The sequence below is a fragment of the Syngnathus floridae genome, chromosome 10, assembly GCF_059516105.1.
Source record: "Syngnathus floridae isolate MCC-2025c chromosome 10, RoL_Sflo_1.0, whole genome shotgun sequence".
NCBI lineage: Eukaryota > Metazoa > Chordata > Actinopteri > Syngnathiformes > Syngnathidae > Syngnathus > Syngnathus floridae.
The window spans coordinates 7,375,365-7,398,282 of record NC_142422.1 but is presented as its reverse complement, the minus strand read 5'-3'; the positions used below and the strand labels follow the sequence as shown (position 1 = coordinate 7,398,282).

The window sequence follows — 22,918 nt, the reverse complement described above, 5'->3', positions numbered from 1 at the left end:
ACTTGCCGCCCGTCATTCACAAGAGCCTAAAAGACAACTGGTCGTTGGTGAGACCAAATGGCATTACCAGGTACTCCAAATGTCCTAGTGGAGTTTTAAATAGCACATTCCATTTATCTCCAGCATTGATGTGGATGAAGTGATTGAGTTTGGTAAAGGCATGGGCATGACTCAGAGACTCAAAATAGGAATTGATGAGTTTTTCACCCAAATCATTATGGGGTCTACAATGAATGCAGTGGCATAAGGACTTACCTTTGTTTCCCCCCACAAAGAACTTGGCACCAAGAGGGATGGACAAATCCGATGCTAGGTATGTATTGCCTCACTTACTTGAGTCACAGGGTGTAAAGGTGACGGGTCAGGAGAGGAGTTGCAAGGATGTAGTTAATGGCTTAATCATAAGGGTGGTTGGGGAAGGGGGACGGGGGCTCCTTGATGAACATGGTGGGAATGTTTTGGTAATCAGGAGGAACTAAAAAAAAACATATGGAGGAGTGGGAGGTAGGGCTACTGAAGCTTGGATGAGCAGAAAATGAGAATGGCAATGAAGGCTCCGACTTGGACGCCATGGTTTTGGATCATCAATCGATGTATGGATTTTGTGTCTTGGGCCAAGGAAGCCAAAGAACATTTGGAGAAGAGGCTGAAGGTTCTGATATTGAAATGACCTAGTTGAATGAGAATACAGTGGAGGAGTGCTATTTGTGGGAAATAAAGACCAGGCCGGCTTGTGAATAGAAAACATTTGCATATAATTGATGCCCTTAGGAATGCATTAGGAGAGAAAAATATTTAACGCCCCAAAGTTCTTTAAAAAACTCTGATAAACCTCCAATATACAAACAAGTGAATAACTTGGAGATTAAATGTACTTTAATATTATATATATCATATTTTAATAAGCTACACATTATGAATTTTGACTTGCAATCTCTGCATTCCTTAAAGAATAGCATTTATTTCCAAGTTACATGCGAATACATTAAAATAATATACACCTTATTTTTTTGTGAAGTCTACAGACTCAAAGTCAACAGCAACACTCCAGTCTAGCAGACCCCAAAGCAGTGTTAAGTGTTGCAAAGTATTTCCGGAGCATGCCAGACAGATTATGAGGCCAGTAGCGAGTAAGCATAAATTTAGTGGTTGAAAAGGCGTTGAAGTTGACTGCTCATGATGGCTGTGAGCTATAAACCATGACCGACCATTTGTCACTTATAATCAAAGGAATTTTAATTTGTGAACATTTATATAACATGAGTGATTAATCTTGTGAGGCAGTTTGATTTATATGTGCCTTGATTTTTTTTTTTTTTTTTATTGCACTTTTCTCAAGTCTTTGCAGTGAGGCGCTACCCTCCCCCTTGCCAACTCTGTCGGGGAGTAATTTCCATACATCCTGCACTTCATTTATACAGCTGGCAATTTGCCGGGGCAATCCAACTAAATTGCAGTGAGCATATGGAGCAGTTGTGAGATTGGAGATCTAATAGTGAACACACATAAGGCACAAACGCATGAGGGTCTTTGTGAATATGAGCCTACCATTTGATCAACAGTCAGATTAAGTAACGCAGTTCTCTTAGTGTTGATGAGGGGCTTTTTAAGACTGATGTTGTTGCCAAAGTGTAAAAGATAATCACACTTGGACAGACACATTTTACTTCAATTGGTTGCTGCAGTGAACAAACAAGACGAATTAAACTTTGTTGTTGTTACAACCGACTTGGTAAAAAAAAAACCCCAATTCCTCTTTTCTCGTGGTCTACGTGAAGACCTTAAGATTCACATCACCCTCCATATGACTTCACAACAAAAATGAAAGTTTAAAATGAAATTCCCATCATGGATTCTTTGTTTGTTTTGCTGGTGTTGCAATCATATTTATCGTTCTCAGGAGAATTGTCATAATATAAGTGGATGAGAAATCAGTGAGGAAATAAAGTTGTATATAAACACAAGGGAAAAACAAAACATTATATGCCTCCAGGCTCTCTCCCAGAGTTCTCGTCCCTTGACTTATTCAGTCGCCGTGACACCGTGTAGCACAGAATCTCATAGAATGTGAAACAGAATATGCAAAAAAGTATTTTTATTAACAACAGTATTGACAAAGGACAGAACACATTTTTCTTCCTTTAACAAAATGTTGTATGTGATGAGTCATGACCGTTTGAGCATTGGAAGCTTCTGGACGACCTAATGAAATGAACAGAAGTCAACCAACCTTTGGCAACTGAAGTTTTACAAATATGGGGCAATTGTACCTGCTGAAAAAAGATTATAACAACTATAATGAACTCAACTCAGTTTCATTTATAGGTCACTATAAAATAAGTCCGGTTGAAACAAAATAAGTACAAATTGAACATAAAATATAAGATAACTGGGCTTAACAGCTTTTTAAAAACAGCATAAAATACTATTTACTATTATTATCAAGAAATGGATACTGTCAAGCAGGTTAACCTCTGATGAGTGTAACAAAATTCCCTTTCTAGCCACATTGTGGTTCATGCTGATGGTCTGTACTGAAATGGAAAACTCCATGCACTGAGACAAGCATGATCAACATCTGAGTCACAGGTAATTATAGTTCTTACAATTACACCTTTAAAACAGTTTTATTAGATGGTGTTTTATCTGCACGCCATGTCACAGACAGCTTTGAATTTTAGGCGATTATCCCTGTGAGTTATATTTAAAAACCGGAAATTGGTCATTTTTTTTTGTTTTATTTCCACTATCAGTTGTGATAAACATTTCAACATGTTCTTAGACAGGAGTCTGAAAACTTTTGTTATCCCAGTATGGTATGTGTTTTATTTACATATGGATAGCCATGACTTGTTGTATGCTACATTTATAAAGATAAGAAATTAAACAGATTATAAATCTGCCTGTCACCGTTAGGCCCAAAGCAGTTTATGGGGAATTTCCAGCTGATGATTTTGACTGAGTCTGTGTTGCCTAATAGTCAATTGTATAATTATCGTAGTCTCGACAGACAACTTCCTCTGCTGCCTTTTCTAAAGTTTGATTCTTCAGTTTTATAAACTACACACATTTTTTCACGATACTGAAACAAGCACCCAAATATACAGACGCAAATTCCTTCATTATTATCCCCCCCCAAAAATGACATTTGATTGAGAATGAGGCTGAAGACTGCAACAATTGTAAATGCTTAATTGCTAAGCAGTGACACTCATTCACTATGTAGCACTTCAATTTTAAGATTTTGGCTTTCCTCTAATAGTAAATTTTAATAAAATCTATACACTTACTTAGGTGATGGTGTCGCTACAAGTAGTTTTAGTTTTCCGTAAAAGACAAACAATTACAGTTACAAAGGAGCTATGAGAATAAACAATTAATTCTTCTATGTTGTGCCCGCAGTGGGGGAATTCACAAAATTCGGTAATCACTATTCAGACTGATTTGGAGAGATGGGGATGGTAGTAGTCTCTATTCAGAGATCTCTGATGTACTTTTGGACAGTTAACTGTTGTGCCAAAAGACAAAAAAAAAACAACCCAGAAACTTTTTGAAAATGGTTATCTTCCTATTTATGCGATCAATCATAAAAATACAAAAGCAGATTGTTTGCCCTTTTATATTAAGCAATAAATTAATGCGACATTTCTTTGTTGCTCAACATATTAATATATTGCAGTTTGTTTTCCAAAGTTTGGATCGTCTGCCCCGATCCGGTTCCATGCACAAAAGCATCAACAGCGGACGCGCTCGTAACGACGTGGTTTTCTCACACATGGATTCAATTAAATGCAACACAGACGAACACAGAAAGGCAGCTGGGAAAGTTTACGTCTGTTTGATGGTCAATCCAACTGATTCTTATATTGTTCTCCCATAAATCTGCTCTGAATGTGTGGATATGTTCAAGGTTAAAATGAACTTGGCAATGAACTAAAACCACATCCTACTCATCTCATCCTGCCTGAGCACACACATTTGCCAGATCTGTTAACAACCCAATTAGGCGTAAATACAGGTTATGGCGGAGGAAATGACAGGGGAAACACACGTATGTGTGTGGCTATGTGTACACTGAGGTTTTCGTAAGGACCAGTTTGACTTCTATGATGAGAAAATGTTAAAACATAATTCCAAATTTGTCTGTGTGTTTCTGTATACCGTATTTTCCGGACTATAAGGCGCACCTAAAAACCTAAAATTTTCTCAAAAGCCGACAGTGCGCCTTATAGTCTGGTGCGCCTTATATATGGACCAAAATCCTAAATTTAAACTGGCCCAAAGCATTGTGTCATGAAATCAATTATAAGTGGCCGGCTAAAGACTATGAATCATGAATCAAAAAGACTATGGATCGTTATTTTGTGATTATAAAGTAATTTGTTGCATCTGAAGTTGAAATAAAAAAGATCAAATGGAGAATGATTTGATTTGGATTCAAAATCTGACATGATGCATTAATGGTGCGCCTTATAGTCCGGTGCACCTTTTATATAAGGACAAAGTTTTAAAATGGGCCATTCATTGACGGTGCGCCTTATAGTCTGGAAAAAATGGTATATGTAGGCCTGGTGGCAATAATTTGCTCGGTTCTCAATTCTCTCAATTGACTCATAGATGAACTGTTTTTCTTCCCTCTTAATAGGTAGTGATAGAGGGCTAAAAATGAATTCAAGCAAAAAATGGTTGTGTTGAGCATGACAGCACAAAGAGAGCCCAATTACTTTGAAAAGAGTCCAGTTTGTCCTTCAGCACATGAGGATGGCTGGGCTTTAAGTTGTTTTTAGGGCAAAGCTTGGCAGGAAGCAGATGGAGCTGGGAGCCAAACACACACTGAGCCTAATGTCAACAGCAAACAAACCTGCAAGATACCTCTGCTCTCAAATTTCTTCTTGACATGATTGCTTTTTCTGACATCGTCCTTTACTCAGTCCTCTGGAGTAGGAAGAGTGATTCTGGGATTAGACACCAGGAGGCAAGCTGTGTGACAGAGAAAAGTCAAACATCTTAAGTTGGTTTATTTTTTCAATTTTCTCTCTTCCCTTCTTGGTGTGCTGCACAGCAAGTGAAAGTCAATACAGTGGAGGAGTTTCATTTGAAGATCTACTGAGTATTTTTTTGTATTTGGATAACACGTAGATTGGTAACATATGTTAAAGTTTTGTACTGAATCAATTGTCTGTTCAGCTCACAATTTAGAAATAATCAAAGACAATGTTACATAACAGTGTTACGTACCATCAACACCGACTGTGAATATGGCGTGACATCTGGATCTTTAAAAGTAAAACAAAAGTAGATCAAATAAACAAAGAAACAAAAGAAAAACTATAAAAAAATATATACATATATATATTTTTTTCAGGTCATGACTGCACCAATAATAATCTGGTATCATGCATGCAGTAAATAATAATTTAATGAGAAATAATTCAGTTTAGGTAGTGTAGGAACTTGGCTATGTGAAGGATGACTAGCGATGAGGTTGTGAATTTAATTGTTACTAAGCGAAATGCGATGATGTTGAAAATAAACATTTAACTTCAGTTTTGCACTTTATTCTATTCTATTTTAACAGATAAACAGAGGCGGGCATTCCGTCCCAGGGATAGAACGGTCAGACGTTTTTTGGAAAGTTAAGATTAAGTATGGACTGATGACCAGATGTGGTTTTTTTTATCTTCTTCCAGTCAATGAAAAAGGTATTATTCAATCTAGTTGACGATGTTTCATCAGGAGAGTTATGAAAATATTTCATGACGGTCGAAAAATTCCGTAGTTCTACTCTAATTGTGAAGAAAAAGTAATCTTTGACAATTAGAACTCCAAAAAGGGCGACCCATCTTTCTTGCAAATGGGAGAGACACCTTTACTGTACAACTATTTTTTAACTGTACTTATTACTTAATTTTCAATGATGAGAGTTGTAAATTTGAGAAGAACTTAGGACAGATTTTAGACTGCAAGATAACTGTAAATAGTGTAAATCGAACTTCTCCCTGGGAGATTTTTTTCTCTCTAAAAAACTGCGTTTGACGAATGGAAAATTGTTTACGTAAGACAGCCGTGGCCTTGTTACGATGCTGTTGTGTAAGTCATGATTAGAAAAGAAGAAAAAAAGGCTGTGTTCCAAATACTTTTATGACCTTTGACCAGTTATCCCACCCTGTCCCTCATCTGTGACACCCAGCAGTGGCCTTATGAAATACTCAAGACTCTCCAGAGCACTTGACGAAGGCCAGAGTGAGGTCAAGAACATGGCTTCAACAAGTGTAATGTGTTTTGGGGCGTCTAATTAAATTTCTATTGGAGGCCAGTACAAGCACAAAGGCTTACATAAACACAAGTAGATGAACCGTTAATGGCATAATTGTATTATCATGTATTAACATAGAGGACATTTTTAATTGGCTCAAGTTATAATTGTGATGCAACTTTCCCGAGTTCACTGACAATGGTCACTTCAAAATAACAAGGTGTGACTATTAGGTCGGTTTTAAAGCTGACATTATCACTTGATGTACATTCAGATGGCTAAATATTCTTCTGCTCCAAGATCATTTGGTGAACTAAGTGTTCAATGACTAAATGAAACATTCATTAAAAAGGTCATGACAATCTTGTGTTTCGACACTAACTTACTGCATGGTACAACCACACAGCTTTGATTCAAACACTCAACAACTTATAACAAGTGTAACGCAACTAAAGTCAAAAAGTAATGACTGCTTTAATGACACACTGTGCTGGACATTCCATTCTTTTATTACCTCAGCCAAGCACAAAAGTGCAAAGGTGAATTGGTAGATGGATATGCACGATATTAAATTCAAGTAATTTTTTTTTTTTGGCATTCCTTGATTATGTTTGTGTAAAAAATACATATTTTGCTGTGTTTTATTTTGGGGAGTATTTTCTAATGGAACTGTGAGCTTCCCCAACCCTACGCACCTGCCTGGTGCCTTAGGTCAGCAGATCACACACTACTGGAGGTCCCTCTGGAATGACCTCCCCGTAAATGTTAGGCAAGCCGGGTTTGGGGTAAAGAGCTTTATCAAAATAGTTGAATTGATGTAAGGTCTATTCTACCAGAGAAAGATGGTCGGCGCTTCATCTCATAAAGTCGTTACCATTGAATCTGCCAAAATTATACGAAGGATAAATACAACACACCCTTTACCAGGCCTATAATATATATTCATTAGCATATCATACCCAGCATATCATTTAAGAGCATAATTACATCTCCCTCTCCTTCTCTCTTGCTCTTTTGCACACAGACACGCACACACAAAATTGTACATTCGCATTCAGACATTCATTTCCTGAAGACTAGCCCTAAACCTATTGCAAGTCTTCGGTCAAAAATCCATTGATTTACATCATGGGGCTTTGCTTTCCGACCCCCAAAGGAGAAGAGCGGATCCAAAAATCTGCCTCTGTTAGCAGATTTACATCCCCACAACAAGAGCGCACACACATAATAACATCTGCTAAAACCACACCGTCAGGATAGAAGCAACATGTTGGCCACATATGCAATGCAAACTCCCTTTTCTTCTCACATGTCCGCCTGTTAATTTTTGCATATTTCCCTATATTTAATGAAGATAAATTGTGTAGGAGTATATTTCAGGAATGGCTTATTCTGCAAAACTACTTTATTCTTGTGACAAGTCCTAAACTGGCAAACCAAATTGGATTCAAACATGTCACTCATGTAAGTCCACCACCTCTGGATCTTGTTCTTTAAAAAGACAGAATTTGCTTAAAAAAGTAAATAAATCAATTCCAGAAAAAAACAAAAAAGTGCGGTTACACGTGCGAGTGTGTGGCCTTTGTGGAAGTAAACAAAACCCATGTGCACATCTTTAACACCTTGCAAGCCAGTGCAGGGGAAGACACGATTGCCCTTTTCACCCGGCCACCCTGGGCATTTCACAACAACACCTCATACGATGGACTGAGGCCTAGAGGTCAAGGGTCAATCAGGGTCATGTTCTCAATAATCAGCCACTGCCTCTCCAGCTCTCAACAACACTCAACAAGCTTTGATTTGGATTTGGAGAGAAAGGGAGGAAAGGGTGCCATGGGTGTCTACGCATGTGTTTGTGCCTGAGTTGGGGCTAACAAGATCCCGATGAATGGAAAAACAATAAAAGATGAACGTGAGGACACTGAGGGAGTAGGGGATTAGCAGAAGGCGAGGTGACATGGGTCATTGCTCTATGATCACAAGACCAGTCGCTCATCAATCCATCAATCAATGCATCCGTCACTCAAGATGCAATTAAACATTCAGCAGTCAATCAATGGACAATTAATCATTTATATAAATACTACGTTTCGGACATCAAAATGTTAAGGAATACATGGCGAAGATGAGAGTGGTGAACAAGTTGTCCAGGGTATAAAAAAGCACCCAGACACAGCTAACAACAAACGTGTTTTTGACTGCTTTCTGGAAAAAAAGGCGGGAACCCAAGATGCTCACTTTTCTCTAGCTGCTACAAAGTGTTTCAATCAAATCAAAAGTACAGAAAAAAATGAATGTAGTAAACATGTCGTGTCCGTGTACTGTTGTGATATTTCATAAGTCATGAGGGAAATTTAAAATCTGGAGTCAATGGTTTGCCTGCGTTGTGATGAGGTGTGTCTCACAGCAAAATGTGTTATTGTGCATGTTCCTAACGATTGCTGTTCAACATGTTTTATTGTTATGCTTTACTTACGCACGTTTGTGAGTCCTTGTGCGGGGTTCAGCTGCAGTGTGCTCCCAAAAGAAAAAGGCCACCATGCTTCTTTAACAAGGGAGGATCTGGGTGGACCTTCTTGTTCAGGAATTAGGTTGTTCCAGAGAAATCTCCAGGGCTGTGTCACATCCCTGTTCAGCTCATATCATCTGCAGGATTCATCATAGTAACAAAAACTCTGCCCCATTTCTTTTCTGTTATGTAACCAGTGCAAGTCAGCTGTGAACATAAATCTGGATGACAGCAGTATACTGCGAGTTCCCGCCATCTGTAGAACTCATCGTAGATAGATGATTTCCCTTAGTTTTATTTGATTAGCAATGTAAAGTCACAAGTTCAAATTTGAGTCAGTTTACGCCTTTCTGTGAGAAGTTCACAAGGTAGCACACATGATGTATATTCATAGGTTGAAGGTCTTGGTGGGTAAAATGTCTCCTTGCTGCTAATCTGGGTCACCAATATGTGAGTTTTTGTTTTTGGAAGGGGAGATGAGAACGCTGACAGACACCATGTTCAAGCAAGGGGGGGACATTTCATTTACTTTCTATCTACTATTGAGTCCCCATACAGAAGTGTATTATCTATGAATACATGAGAAACACACATGTTAACTGTATCAGCTAGCTAGAGGTTGTCTATAATAGAAGGCTTTCTCATTTACTACATTTTATAGAAATCTGTCCCACTGTATGTACCGTAAATTTCAGGCTGTAAGCCGCACCAGACTATAAGACGCACCAGCTAAAATTTGTGATTTTTTCAGTTTTATACTTATATAAGCCGCGCCGGACTATAAGCCGCACGTGCGCACGGGTTATTTACAAAGAAAGGCAGTACACAGAAAGCCTTTTGAAAGTTTTAATCACATTAACATTTCGTTGCATGTAAAGTCGCCACATGATCGTGTAAGGTTTTTAATGTTTAATTCCCATTTGTAAGAGAATATACACAAAGATGAGTGTCAGGAAAGAGGTGATTATTTAGGGACGCATAACTTTTATTAACATAACAGCACAACAGTGGTCCACAGCATTTTCATGAGTGTATAAGTGTATTAGTCGAGAAAAATCACGGAAAAACCTATATAAGCCGCACCGGACTGTAAACCGCAGGGTTCAAAATTTGAGGAAATAAGTAGCGGTTTATAGTCCGAAATTTACGGTATATACATACTGCGGTCAGTAATGGCATTTTTTTATCCACTAACAGAGAGTGGGACATCAGAGGCCCTCTCTCTGTTGCACAACCTCCAAGACATTGCGTCAAAGGGTCTTGCCGCATCACCTTTTGCTTTCCGTTTTACAAAACCCACAGACGCATGTACACACTTAGCTGTCCATGAATGCACAGAACATCTTAATCAAGTTAGACTGACGTAGGAAGAGGAAGGCGGAAAGAACTGAGTCACAGCTTTTTGAGGATTCACTTTTTCTAGCAAGCAGCTGTAACCCCTCAGTAGATCGACCAGCTGACAAGACAGGAAACCACATCTGCCGACTCATGTCTCATCACAGGGCAAGAGTTGAGCAGAGGTGAAATCTTATAGTGTGTAATATAGATTATGGGAAGTATTTCTTTACATAACTGAAATTTAAAGCGCCAACATTTTTCAATCAATAGCTTTTAAATATGGGAACCTCTGCCGGTAATTGATTAATGACTATTTGGTCTATCCGGAACAATTTGCTCATACATGAATCCGGAAAACACTGAACAAACTATGGAATGACTCAGTAACAGATTAGAAGCATTTTTATTGTGAAACAGATACAAATAATAGTGTCATAGCAACATGGACACTTGACAAAAATCACTATGTACAGCTCCTGTACATTCTGGGTATTTTTGGCTTCCGCAACAACTTTTTGCAAATCAACACTAAGTCAAACCATGCTGGCAGTGTTGGATGTGATTATTTTTCTTGCCCCAGTTCACATCTAATTCCCATTCAGACATCAAACACGGGTTGAAATTAAACAAAGTTTTCACACCATCATCGGATTCCCAAATTGAATAAACGCCATGACTTGATTATACCCACATTTCAAATAAAGTCCCATCACATTCAGCTATGTGAACAGGAAAGGATTTCATTTCATCAATGTGCAAAACTCGAATCCACATTTAAGTCAAAGTCAAAGTCAAAGTCAAAGTCAGCTTTATTGTCAATTTCTCCACATGCCAAAGACACACAAAGAAACCGAAATTTCGTTCCCCCCTATCCCACGGTGACAAGACATGGCTCACAACAGACAAACAGTAAACAAGTATAACAAAAGCGTGCTGAATAAATAATGAATAAATAACACAACAATAAATAAATAAATAATTAATTAAGAGGAGCGTAAAAACGCGTACAGCAGACATTCCCGAAAATAGCGCAACAGTGCCGCACGCTACGCAGAAGGGGGTAGCGAGTTCTTTTAACGTTCTTGCTCAGCGGCCTGAAGCAGCACATGATTCATTCATTCTGTAGAATAGATCTGTGGGTGTGTGCCCTCGAGCCGAAGTCTTTGAGGATAGATGTCCTGGTTGGTGATATTATTTATTTGCTTGAAATGTCAGGTCAAAATCCAGGTTATATCAAATTTTAAGGTCAGTTTACTAAATTAATGACAAATCTGACTCATACAGTACCAGCCATAAACTTCTAAAACTTTTGATTGGGCTCTTTGTGATGATTTGGGAAATGTGGGGCGGACCACTTCAAATAACCAGCTAAACAAATGTCATACATGGCTTGGCGAGCTTAGAATTTTGTTAGTTTAGCTTTGGTTTCTTACCATCCTTCTGATGAAAGGCATACAATGTTAGTGTTATTGCTTAAACACACGCACACACACGCACATACACACGGGCTCATGCGGACACATGCATACACAGCGGATGCATGCAATAACCTCTTGCTGCTTCCTTAGCAGGGCCCATTAAATCCTCAGGTGTGAAAACATTTCCCATCCTGATTCGGAGAGTTTTGGCAGCAGCTGTCCCAATGGACACGGAAGGTGGATCAGCCGGAATAGCCCCCTTCCAACCCTCTAACCTTGTTGCAGATGGTCAGGCTATTGCTCCATCAAGGTTCCCTAGATTAAACTAACACAAGCCTGCAAACAGGATGAGTGATTTTATTTTTTTCTAAAAGCAGGTATATTGACTATTTGTGAAAGGCTAACATTTTCCTCAAATAAATAAAGTACTCAGAATACAGTATACTAATTTACTATTAGTGTCAGAGGGCATGCATATTTAAAATAAATAAATAAATCAGGATCCTGTAAGTTTGGGAAGTTGTCATTCAGTGTCAGTGCTTGCTGACTCATCTGCTGCGGATAACGTTCAATAATGATTGATTAAATCGAGGCTGTGGTGACACATTTAAGAACGTGAATGTCACGAAGCAAGTGTCTGAACAGAGGACAACCTAAATAGTAGGTGAGAGAGAGAGAGAGCAGTGCAGTGCATTGATTATATCAGGACAATTAATAACTATATCCACTGTTGTTTGTCCAGTATTAACAGTTTTCTTCTAGTTGAGGGAAGAGACTTTTGGTCCCTCAGGCTGTGATGACTTCCGTTGATTGACCGGGGGTAAAACGGTTAGTGAGCTGGGGGGAGGCTCCAAGACAATGGCATCCATCCATAATTACATAAAAAATAAGAACAAAAAATCCTACTCTAGTTCAACCCTGGTTGTGAGTGATACCGTTCAGGACATTAGCCTGTGGTAAATTTAGCTGCACTGTATTCTTAAGGTGTCAGCAGTCCACAAAGTACAAAGGAATCTAATCTTTACACTAAACATTGACATACCAAGCCCAGGCCTAGATATTTTTTTTTCCACTTCCACTTCAAAAATAAATAAATAACCATTCACTATAATTGCGCAACCTTTCCATTTGAGTTAATGGCAAACTCTTTGCTGAAAAAAAAAAAAAAATTCAATACTTTGATGAGTTAAAGCTCAACTTTGGTAATGCTGGACATGGTGTGACATGAATATACTTTACTGTTTGCAATCTTCAAGGTTCAAGAGGGTCCACTTTCATGGCAATGCGCAAGTGCACTTCATAGAGTGTTGTTTTGTTTGCTGCTTCCTGTGTGTGTAAATTTGAATCTGGCATAAGAATGCACTTATAAAAAAAATGTACACAGAATGACCAAGTAGGGGTCAAGTAGCTTTTAAGCCTTCAACTTCACTTTTTGTCCTCTCTCCTTTAAATCACTCAAAACTTGAGCAATGTTCGAGATCGCCCAGTCCCTTGAACACCAATTTTTCCAATCTCACTGTGATGCATATACAATGTGTATAACTTGTTGACATCATGTGCAATACAACCAATAAAGTGGCTAATACACCGTTTTAAATGCAGACTTAATCCTTCAATGAGTAATTATGCTCATATTTAGACAGTTTAAATTTATAGTGTCTAGTTGTCAGACCCAAACTTGAATCACAAGCGATAGAAACATCACATTAATGTCTGTCAAACATCAAGTGGGGACTAAAATTTTTTAGTGTAAACAGAAATTCCCTTGGAAGCCTTTCAGCTTGTCAAATGAGCGTACGCATGAACAGGCACGCACTTATGCACACCCCACATTCCCACGTGACCATGCAGACACTCAGTGACGCACCATTTTCGTTGGCAGTGAGTCACATGTTTTCCCTCTTCCCTTAACGTAAACGAGTCATAAAAAGACTTGCCGTGGAGTTGCCCCATGTGGCTTGACTACGTGTGTAGCAAAAGCATGTCTTAAGATGAGCAACCTCACGTAGAAGCTCCTGTCTGACTCTCACTTTTTTTTTTTTTTTTTTAATCAATTTGGACTGGATTACACATATGCGAAAGTGACAAACCATAATGCAGCAGCTGGTTCACATATATTTTGATGTAGGGGAGGATTTCTTCTGATATTAACAGCTCTGCTTCACCAAGGAAAGTGCTCATACAGTCATGCAGCAATTCATATAAGTCAATATAATATGTTACATCTGTTATTGTTGGAACACTAAATAGAAGACGGAAGACTAAATCTCTGATTTCTATCACTGAGCAAAACCTGAAAATGGGTTCTTTCCAAAAATATATATACTTTAGATCACAAAATCCAATCTGTGTTTTAATCTTGATCAAACCCACAGTTTGTGCTAAAAACATTTTTTGGGCTCATTTTGATCCCCCAAACTCAGGATTATTCTGATCCCATTAGCTGTAGTTAGTGGATTTCATGAACAAAATGAGATTTGGGTTAAATTCAAAAACTGATCAAATTAATCAAATGATCATTTATCTTCATATATCTGATGGTCATTATACTAAATGCATTGACCCAAAACTTGACCCACTGACATTCTTCCACTCCTTTATCAATTCTTGATAATCTGCTGCTACTGTCAAACGGTTTCAGCATAGTGCTGCAAGGTGTGCTGCAGGATCACTGGTTTTTCCACTCGCCTTCTAACTGCTATTTATGAGTAACAGATTCGCGGTAAGACTGCTCAGCTCTTGAAGGACCCCCTCCCATGCTAAGGTTGCCATTGTGTTATAGGCTACAGTGTCAGGTTTATAGGACAAAGTGTAGGAGATTCCTTCCCCCCCTTATTTCTACCCTTGAATATTTATTTATACAGTACAGTTCCAACTTTGGGAGTTCAAAACTGGGGTTTCGACTTTCCTGTGTGGAGTTTTGCATACAAACATGCTCATTAGCTTAGTTGAAGTAATCCTCAGGTGTGAATGTGAGTGATTGTTTGTCTATCTTTTGTTTATATGTGTCAGGGAACCCAGGCAGGGTGTACCCCACCTCTTGCGCAAAGTCAACTGGGCGAGGCTCCATCACACCCACGAGACAGCCCAGACTTCTGTCACCAAAGAGCCACATTTTTGTCATTTGGCAGTGCTCACCCACTTGAGCAGCAGAAGAAAGCAGGAAGGCAAGGAACAAAAAACTACAGTCTATTGTTGTTGAAGAATGCCTTTGAGGACCCAATCCAGCATGTTTCCGGGGCCTCCCTGTGATGAGGCCCTCCTTTTCCCTGATGATGCCACTCAGGGGAGCATTGTAAATATTAGGTCTCCTGACATTTTTGCTGTGCAAAATCAAATCAAATCCAAACCTAATTTGAGACTAATCCATCTAATTAGAAAGCCAGATCCAAAAGTCAGAGTTGTCTTTGATCTATTGGAGGGAAGGAGTGGAAAGATTCCAGTTTCTTAAGCTTATTAGGTACCATTGACAGAAAGCAGAGTTCCCCCACCCTCCCACCTTCCTTATTTTACCTATTTTGCCTCACTCTTTCCTTCTGGAAAAGAGATTGAGCAATGGAGCCTCTGGTAGCATCTTCAAAACCAAAAGATGTGATTGGGAACACAGACTGATGTGTGTGTGTGTGTGTGTGTGTGTGTGTGTGTGTGTGTGTGTGTGTGTGTGTGTGTGTGTGTGTGTGTGTGTGTGCGCGGTGTGTGCGTGCGTGCGTGCGTCTGTCTGTCTGTCTGTCTGTCTGTCTGTCTGTCTGTCTGTCTATCTATCTATCTATCTATCTATCTATCTATCTATCTATCTATCTATCTATCTATCTATCTATCTATCTATCTATCTATCTATCTATCTATCTATCTATCTATCTATCTATCTATCTATCTATCTATCTACCTGTATATAGTGTGTGTGTGTGTGTGTGTGTGTGCATTCGTGTTTAAACCGCTACACAAATTTGTATGCTCAGTTTGAACTGTAAGTACATGTTCGTGCCAAAATGCACGTCAGTGTCCTTAACTTTCACTGGGCAATCACTCAGAATAGATTATGTGACACATATTGCGGTCTCGTGCTGCAGGAGGAAACGCGAGACATAAAGGTCGCAAGCTCTAAATATTGATCACATGCTTTCACATGATTTCAGTGTGCTGGTCACACAAGTACAAGCTCCACTGGATCCCTCCTCTTATCTGTTCTTGGGCAGACCTTCAACACGTGGCCTTCGTGTCATTAACAGGTTCCATCATGAGATTGTGGGTGGTGATAACACTGTTGAAAGGCAGGCAACAGGTGGCCAGATGCTCTGTGACGTTAGCTGGATAAAATCAACAAGGCTAAACCCATCTGTATTTTGCATATACTCACAATTAAATTACACTATAGCACCATATTGGCTACACTATTGCCCAGTTCGAAGGACTTGGGCTTTGGAGGCACAAGTCCCAAAGTGTAAAAGTGGCAACTACTTGTTGGAGAGGTGCCAGCATGCTTGGTGGATTCTCTCGAGGTCCACTTGAGCGATGCACCAACCTAAGTTACCACCAAGCTCAGGTAGTTCAGCTCTATTTGCCTACCTGATTCTCTCCTTGCATGCCTGCATTTGTGTGATCTGTCTCACCGTGTTGTGTTCAACAGTAAATATACTCAACAGAGTGGAGTGAATTTCCCCTTAATGAATTACCAACAGTCTATAAAAAAATATGCCAAGTTCATTTATAGCAGGGTAATGGGTGAACAGTTTGCAAATGCCAAAAGCAGATTGTTTGTTGCGTCTACCCAATAGGAAAGTTTGATTTTGCAAATGTTGCACTCTGCCTTGCAACTATCCATTAAGTTGTCCAAATTTTACTCACTCTCGTAATACTCATAAATTACTGCTCTTGGACTCTCGTCTTCTCTTTCATTGTTACCCCTGCAGCCAATCATGCTTCATGCGATTGTCGGAGCCATAAATCATCAATGGCTGCTTTTTCTTTCAGGTCAATTATTTTAATCACTTTCATGCTTTTAAAACAAATGATAACAACCTTACTTTTAAAAATGCAATGAATAAAAAGTGCATGTTAAAACGTAACAGATAAAAAGAAAAAGTAGTTAAAAAATAAATACTACAGATAAAAAAAAAAAAACAGAAGTCAAAAACTACTCAAGTACAATAGTCGAGTATTTGTACTTCAGTACTTCACATCTCTGATAATAAAATCAAATGAACACCACTGTCTCCAAGGGCTGTAGCCAAGTTCTCGCCACAATGTCTTTGTGGGCAGAAAAAGATGAGTCAGGTTCTGTGTAAGGTGAAATGATCCAGCTTCTGTTGCTTCTGGTCAATCAGCCACACTTAGACGGCTGAATGTTTGGCTCTCTGCAGCTAGTAAGACACTCAGTACTTTTCCACTGCCTTAACAAAGACCTGGATGAGAACAGAAGAATAAAATAGAGGCTGGAGCATGGGAGGAGGGGCAACAGAAAAAGTGGTGGGGAAACATAATAAGAGAAATAACGTAAGGGTGTCCTTAATATTGCGAAAGAGGGACATTTGCACTTGTTCAGGTTTGAGTATCCTTGACTCCTTTAACTGACTTTCCCTTTCAATTCTTTTTGACCACCAGTACAGACTAGATTTTCCATTGTCATTTGTGAGCATGTCTATTCCTAATTTGTTCCAGTTCAAACAAGTTTCGACAAGCGCCTGTGTTTTACTCAAAGGGATGTTGATGCCTTGGTAACACTCCTACAACTACCTCTAATTACCTTTCTGTATGGAACCAGTACAAGTGTTACATCATTAAAATTTGAAATGTGTCACATCCTGATTTGGGATTTTCCCGTGTTGCAGAATCTTGGAATTGGATTTAATCAGGATAATTAATCAAGTTAAGGAGGACGCTATCTAATCATTAGACACACACCGGATATGACGTTGAAACTACAGTCATGTTTTGCCGACTAATTCAGAACGTAACAGTAATTCCAAAATTAAATTACGCAACTTTTTTGTTGACTATGTCAGATTAGGAGATAAATGTGTTTTACATCTTGGAACAGGCGACACGTCTGACACCGAGCAGACCACGCCCGAGCATCTGTGTTGCCGCCAAGAGCACGGTCTGACAGCACAGGTCATCGGGGAGACAGAACAGAGGCAGCAGGGAAATAGTTTATTGGCATGCAGGATCACAGGACACAAATGGCTCTGCAGGAACAATGGGTGCATGGTATGGAAGTAAGCTAAGTATACTACGGCTCTGTATTCTATACAATGGAACAAAACAGCAGCCATACAAGAAGCAGGTTGAGGTAGTTTGAAAGGTAGTAATATCCTGGCTTTTAAGTTGTAAAAGAACTTTTGACGTCCATTATCGAATTATACTTGTAGTATTAGAAACAGCAGAATGGTTCGTTAAACATCCCTGTCATAAAAAAAAAAAAAAAAAAAAAATCTTGGTTTGACTCCTTGTTTCTCATTACTTCCTTTACCGTGTTAGATGTTATGATGAGCTCCAGATGCTGGTGCTGGTGCTAAGGCTTTGGCCAGCTGTGGCAACAATGATTTTAGACCATTTCCACACACTTTTCATTTTCACTACACATTAGTAGAGAGAGAGAGTTCATTTTTCCTGTCAGTTATGCAACATTTTATTGATCCCCATTTACAGTAGTATTGCTTGTCTTCTGAAAAATTTGTGTCCATTTATGTGCAAAATATAGACATAATTTTGTTTCATCATCTAATCCAAGTTTATCCATACCCCACCGTGCCGCCTTCATCTAATTCTAGATATTCATTAATTCCCAACTCTGGTGTTGAGGCATGTATCAAACTGGAGAATGTATATTAAAATTAAAGCAGTTATAATAAATCCTGAAAATTCCATTGGAGTACTGTACTGTACTTTTACAATGCAAGTATAAACCACGTTGATAGAATTCCACGTGTAGGCTGCAGCAGCACTTGTTCCAGATTGGGATTTCTTCAACAGATGTCTAGGTGCTCTGAAGTGATGAGCAAAGAAGCCTGTTATGAGCTTATATTTGTATGAGCAGGGTGAGTTCAACACTTTGATGTTCCTTTGAGCAGCAGAGCTCACAAGGCAGACACACACATGGCAAACTGATGGTGAAGCAGGTTGAAAATATGTATTGCTTGCCCCGCCTTCTTTATGAGTCAGTTATGAAACTCATACAGTTTCTTGACGTTTACTGAAAGCAGACAGAAGTACAGTATGAGTTCATGTAGGAGCCGCAAGGGATGTGTGGTTACTCACATGTGGATGCAAACAAAAAATTATTTGTGGATGAACATGTTCAATATTAATGCGTATTAATTTCTTAGATGAGATATGCAATTGTTTCCTACGAATTGACGTAGAACTGGAATTGTTCAATTCAGCAATAACTACGTAAAACACCATAATGTGACATTTCCTTCTCTACTGTTGCTCAATCAGACGTCAGAGCGAAATGGAGCGAAAAGTCATTCTGGGCTTAACTATCAACAGGCCTAGATAACAATATTTTTCAGTTGTGCTCTTTAACGGATAGAGCCCAAATTGCTCAAATGAATTACTTCTATTGAGTTTAATTTGGCTTTAAATGTCGTCGATGTTCAAAGGGACCTAAACCATTACCTGACCAATCATTTCTAGATTTATTAAAGTGATATGTGATTGAGGATACACCAAATATACATTATATAAAATGTTTTGAAATCCAAACTGACTACAGGCAAATCAGCTTTCTTCTGTGTTCCTACCCTCTCTACTGCCACGCTGTTGTATCCGTCCTTAACTCAAACCCAGTTTAGCGTTCCCACCCCTTGGATAATATCCCAATGTAGATCAAACCATCACAGCAGGACATGCTAACCATGTGGTGTGAAAGGGGTCTAACCTCATTCTGTATCAAACATAACAGTCTTTCATGCGAGAAATCCGAGCCTTTGAAGATGACTTGCATACATTTTCACACAGCAGTCTGTCTGATTTACAGTTTTTCCTGCAGTCTTCCTATACCTCTTTAGAGAAATATGTGATCTGGCAAACATCAAAATAATGTAGCCTCTTGCAGCGTTGTGTCTAATCAGTATTTTTACTTTAAATGTACTGTAATCTTTACCTTAGAATGATTTTTTTTTAAAAATTGTGTGTTCAATTTTCATCATTGAATGAATTTCTCATGGTATAAAACAATACAAGTAGCAATGGTGTTTGAAATTTCTTATTGATAACCTTTCATTTTCTGAACCGCCTTATCCTCAAGAGGGTCGTAGATGTGCTGGAGCCTTTCCCAGTATTCTCTATCAAGAAAATAAATAAGTAATTAAAAAAAAGTCACAGAATTGTTTTATAATCAGTTGAGAAAAAGTTGTTTCCACCATACAACCAAATATTCTTTAGTACAATCGACAGCAATGCCCCCAGTCCCCCAGTAGAACGAGGGACTCCCCAGGGGTTACGGGTGGTGCTACCAGGGGTACAATGCTCCCAGACAGCTTAGCTCCTATGATGATAGGAACACACAAACTCTTGCTCCACCACGGTGAGGAGACGGGTCATGGAGAGAGATTTCAATAATATGTTTACATTTTTAAAAAAATGTTTAATTGTTTAAAGAATATTTAGTGTCCTCTCTTGTCCAGTTGCCACCCGAGAAAACAAATACCTCATAAAGCATACACAATGTGCCGCTTTTGTCATCGTGTGTTGCTGTAGTTGTCGCTTATGCACTGTGCGGATCAAGGAGATGAATGTGACGCTTTTAAAATTGAAGTTCACGTCCAAATTTGCTCAATAAGAGAGCAAAGCTTGTTAGCTGTATTTATTCAATTTGGTACTCTTTAATGTATTCCATAATTTCAGGGCATTGTACATAAATGGACAGATAATGCCCAACTTTATCTTTATTTGGCACGGTCGCCTTTGTGATCAAGGCGACCCACACCATTCATGCTTAAATGTGTTTGTGTTTGCGTGTTGAGGGCAATATGCCTCTTTGTGCTAATTTTGGGTCAACGAGTTCCAAAACCTGGCTGTGTTGCCAGTTTTGGTGCAAGTGAAGAATGAATGGATGATGTCATCGTGCCCCTACATGACACCCACCAAAGGCCTCCACTCAGCCTATTGGGGGATGTTGCTATACCGGCTTCGGTAAAGCACCCGTCTTTCAGGTCATTTCAAAGCCCACAGTTTGGTAGGACCTATCAAAACTTTTTCAAAATTGGTGTATTAATAAAGAAGCTCCCACTGCCCACATTATTAACACTGGCGTCAAAAATTATATAATTGTTACGCAACATTTAAAAATAACCCCCAAAAATAAATCTATATAACATAGATCTTCTCCTTGCATACTTTTCCACACCCACACATCTCTAGAACAAGACATAAAACAGAAACACTCCGTAACATCTGGCTTTTATCCTGTTCTGGTTTTATTGCAAGGCAACTTAACACAAAATAAGTTTTGGTGGGGGGTGGTAGCCCAGATGTATACTTGGTGAATGTCTGAACAGTGTAACACCATTAACACCCACGTCAGTGTCTGGTTCTTTAGTATGGGTTGTTACTAGACAATGGAATACAGATTTCAAAAGGAAACAATACAGTGTATATCTCTTCACAACATATGCCTGGTAAAAATACTGTTGTGATTTCATTCATTCTAGATTGAGAAAATGGATCCATCATAGATGGCAGAAGTTATCAGCACCGACAAGACCGCTCAACAGAGTTCTTTTGTTGTTTATTGGAAAGTCTGTGTTCACTGTGAAAGAATACAAGGAATCATTTAGCATTCACTTTCTGCAATGGTACTTGTCATTCACAATTACGGACTATGTACATTTTTCTTAGAGCAGATCCAGGCAAGTGGAGGATAGCATGACAATGCCCAGTTTCAAGGCCTTCAAATAAAGGCAATGTCACAAAGAGTTATGAGTGTCTTTCACAATTATATTGATAGGCATTAAGCCATGCCATAGCAGTCATTTTCAATCTCTTTAATACACACATGGGATAAATAACCAATGGCATGAACTTGTCTTTGGAATTCTTCTACCTTCACCGTGATTTTCTTCTTTATCGAAAGACTGGCAAGAAAGACAAACTGGTGTTGAAGAAGGAGAAAAGATGGGAAAGAATTCCAGACAAATTGAAAAAAGCTGTAGCATCTGGTCATGATTCTCAGGGAAAGGCTTCTTTTTTTTTATTTTTTATTTTTATTGATCTGATAATATGTCTCCCCAAGGTTAAATAAGCATATCTACCCACGGACTCAAACACAGTCAGTTTGGTGATGCAGGTCAACCTTTGATTTGTTTGCATTTCAAATTTATAATATAAATTTGCAGAATGAATCAATCCCGCAATCATACTGCCATCGTTATTTCACATTTGTTTACAGCACAGGCAATAAGATCAACATGTTAACATTATTGACAGCCACGTAAGCATTGAAATATTACCCACTATAATATATTCAAACAGTTTAAACGCTCTTTAAATCCTTAACTTTATTGGTGAGTCAAATCTTTACCGCAAATCTCTTTATCATCTTCAGTCTTTTAATCGTTGTTATGCTCACTCGTCCTCTTGGGTCACAGAATGTCATCATGATATGTTGAACACAGATGTAATAGTTTAAGGACATTCCCTGATTTGTGGTGCAATGAAAACACAAAATGACGGCTATACTGTAGATCTGGGCTCTCTTTCCGCAAATCGTAATTCTGAAGTGACACCAAGTGAAGATATCCTGTTAACCAGTCCCCGGTTATTTCTTTTTCACACCCTGGCTTGGAGAGAATGCTTACCGACAAGAATAGCTAACTTTACGTACTTGGAGACGTTGACGTTTTGTTGAGTTGCAATTCTCAAGAAATCAAATGTCATTACGTAGCGAGACATGCGGAGAAGGATGCAAATTACCAGGATGATGAAATAGAAAACCAGGTTGCCAAGCTTCTTCACGTTCTGAAGAATTGGTAATGTTCTCGAATGTTATTAATAAAGACTGGGGCGATTTTTTTTTTTCTAAATAATTGAAGCTCTTTTTTGTGCAATGCTTGAAGTAGCCCAGCCACAACCAGACTACCTTCATCCGACCCCACGTATATCTGTTTTGGAAAGACTGGGGAATAGCTGCCAGTTTGACTTTCTTGAGCCATGCATTAAGATGCCAGTTTATTGTCAGGTTCCCAGAAACACTATGGGGATGATGAATCTGAAAAGAACATGAATACTTAAATATGATTTCCTCCTTAATATAAGCACAAGTACTGACAGACTTGTCAGGATTTTGCAGCCTTTAGCTTATGAGAAGATGTTTTTTGCCATCCATTTATTTCTGAAAACAGGATATGCATGGAATAAATGAATGGACTTCACAGACAGAGATTTAACTAAATG

At 38.8% G+C, this 22,918-nt stretch overlaps 1 long non-coding RNA gene across 3 annotated transcripts; it reads left to right on the top strand.

Moving 5' to 3' along the window:
• Positions 1-25: 25 nt before the first annotated feature.
• Positions 26-21,441, top strand: LOC148392175 (uncharacterized). 3 transcript variants are annotated; one of them, XR_015861075.1, is made up of 3 exons: positions 26-313; positions 2,505-2,589; positions 21,178-21,441. It is a non-coding gene; the product is annotated as an uncharacterized LOC148392175 (long non-coding RNA). The 3 variants fall into 3 exon arrangements; XR_015861076.1 differs by lacking the exon at positions 21,178-21,441 and adding an exon at positions 5,063-5,476; XR_015861077.1 differs by lacking the exon at positions 21,178-21,441 and adding an exon at positions 3,680-4,385.
• The last annotated feature ends 1,477 nt before the right edge of the window (positions 21,442-22,918 follow it).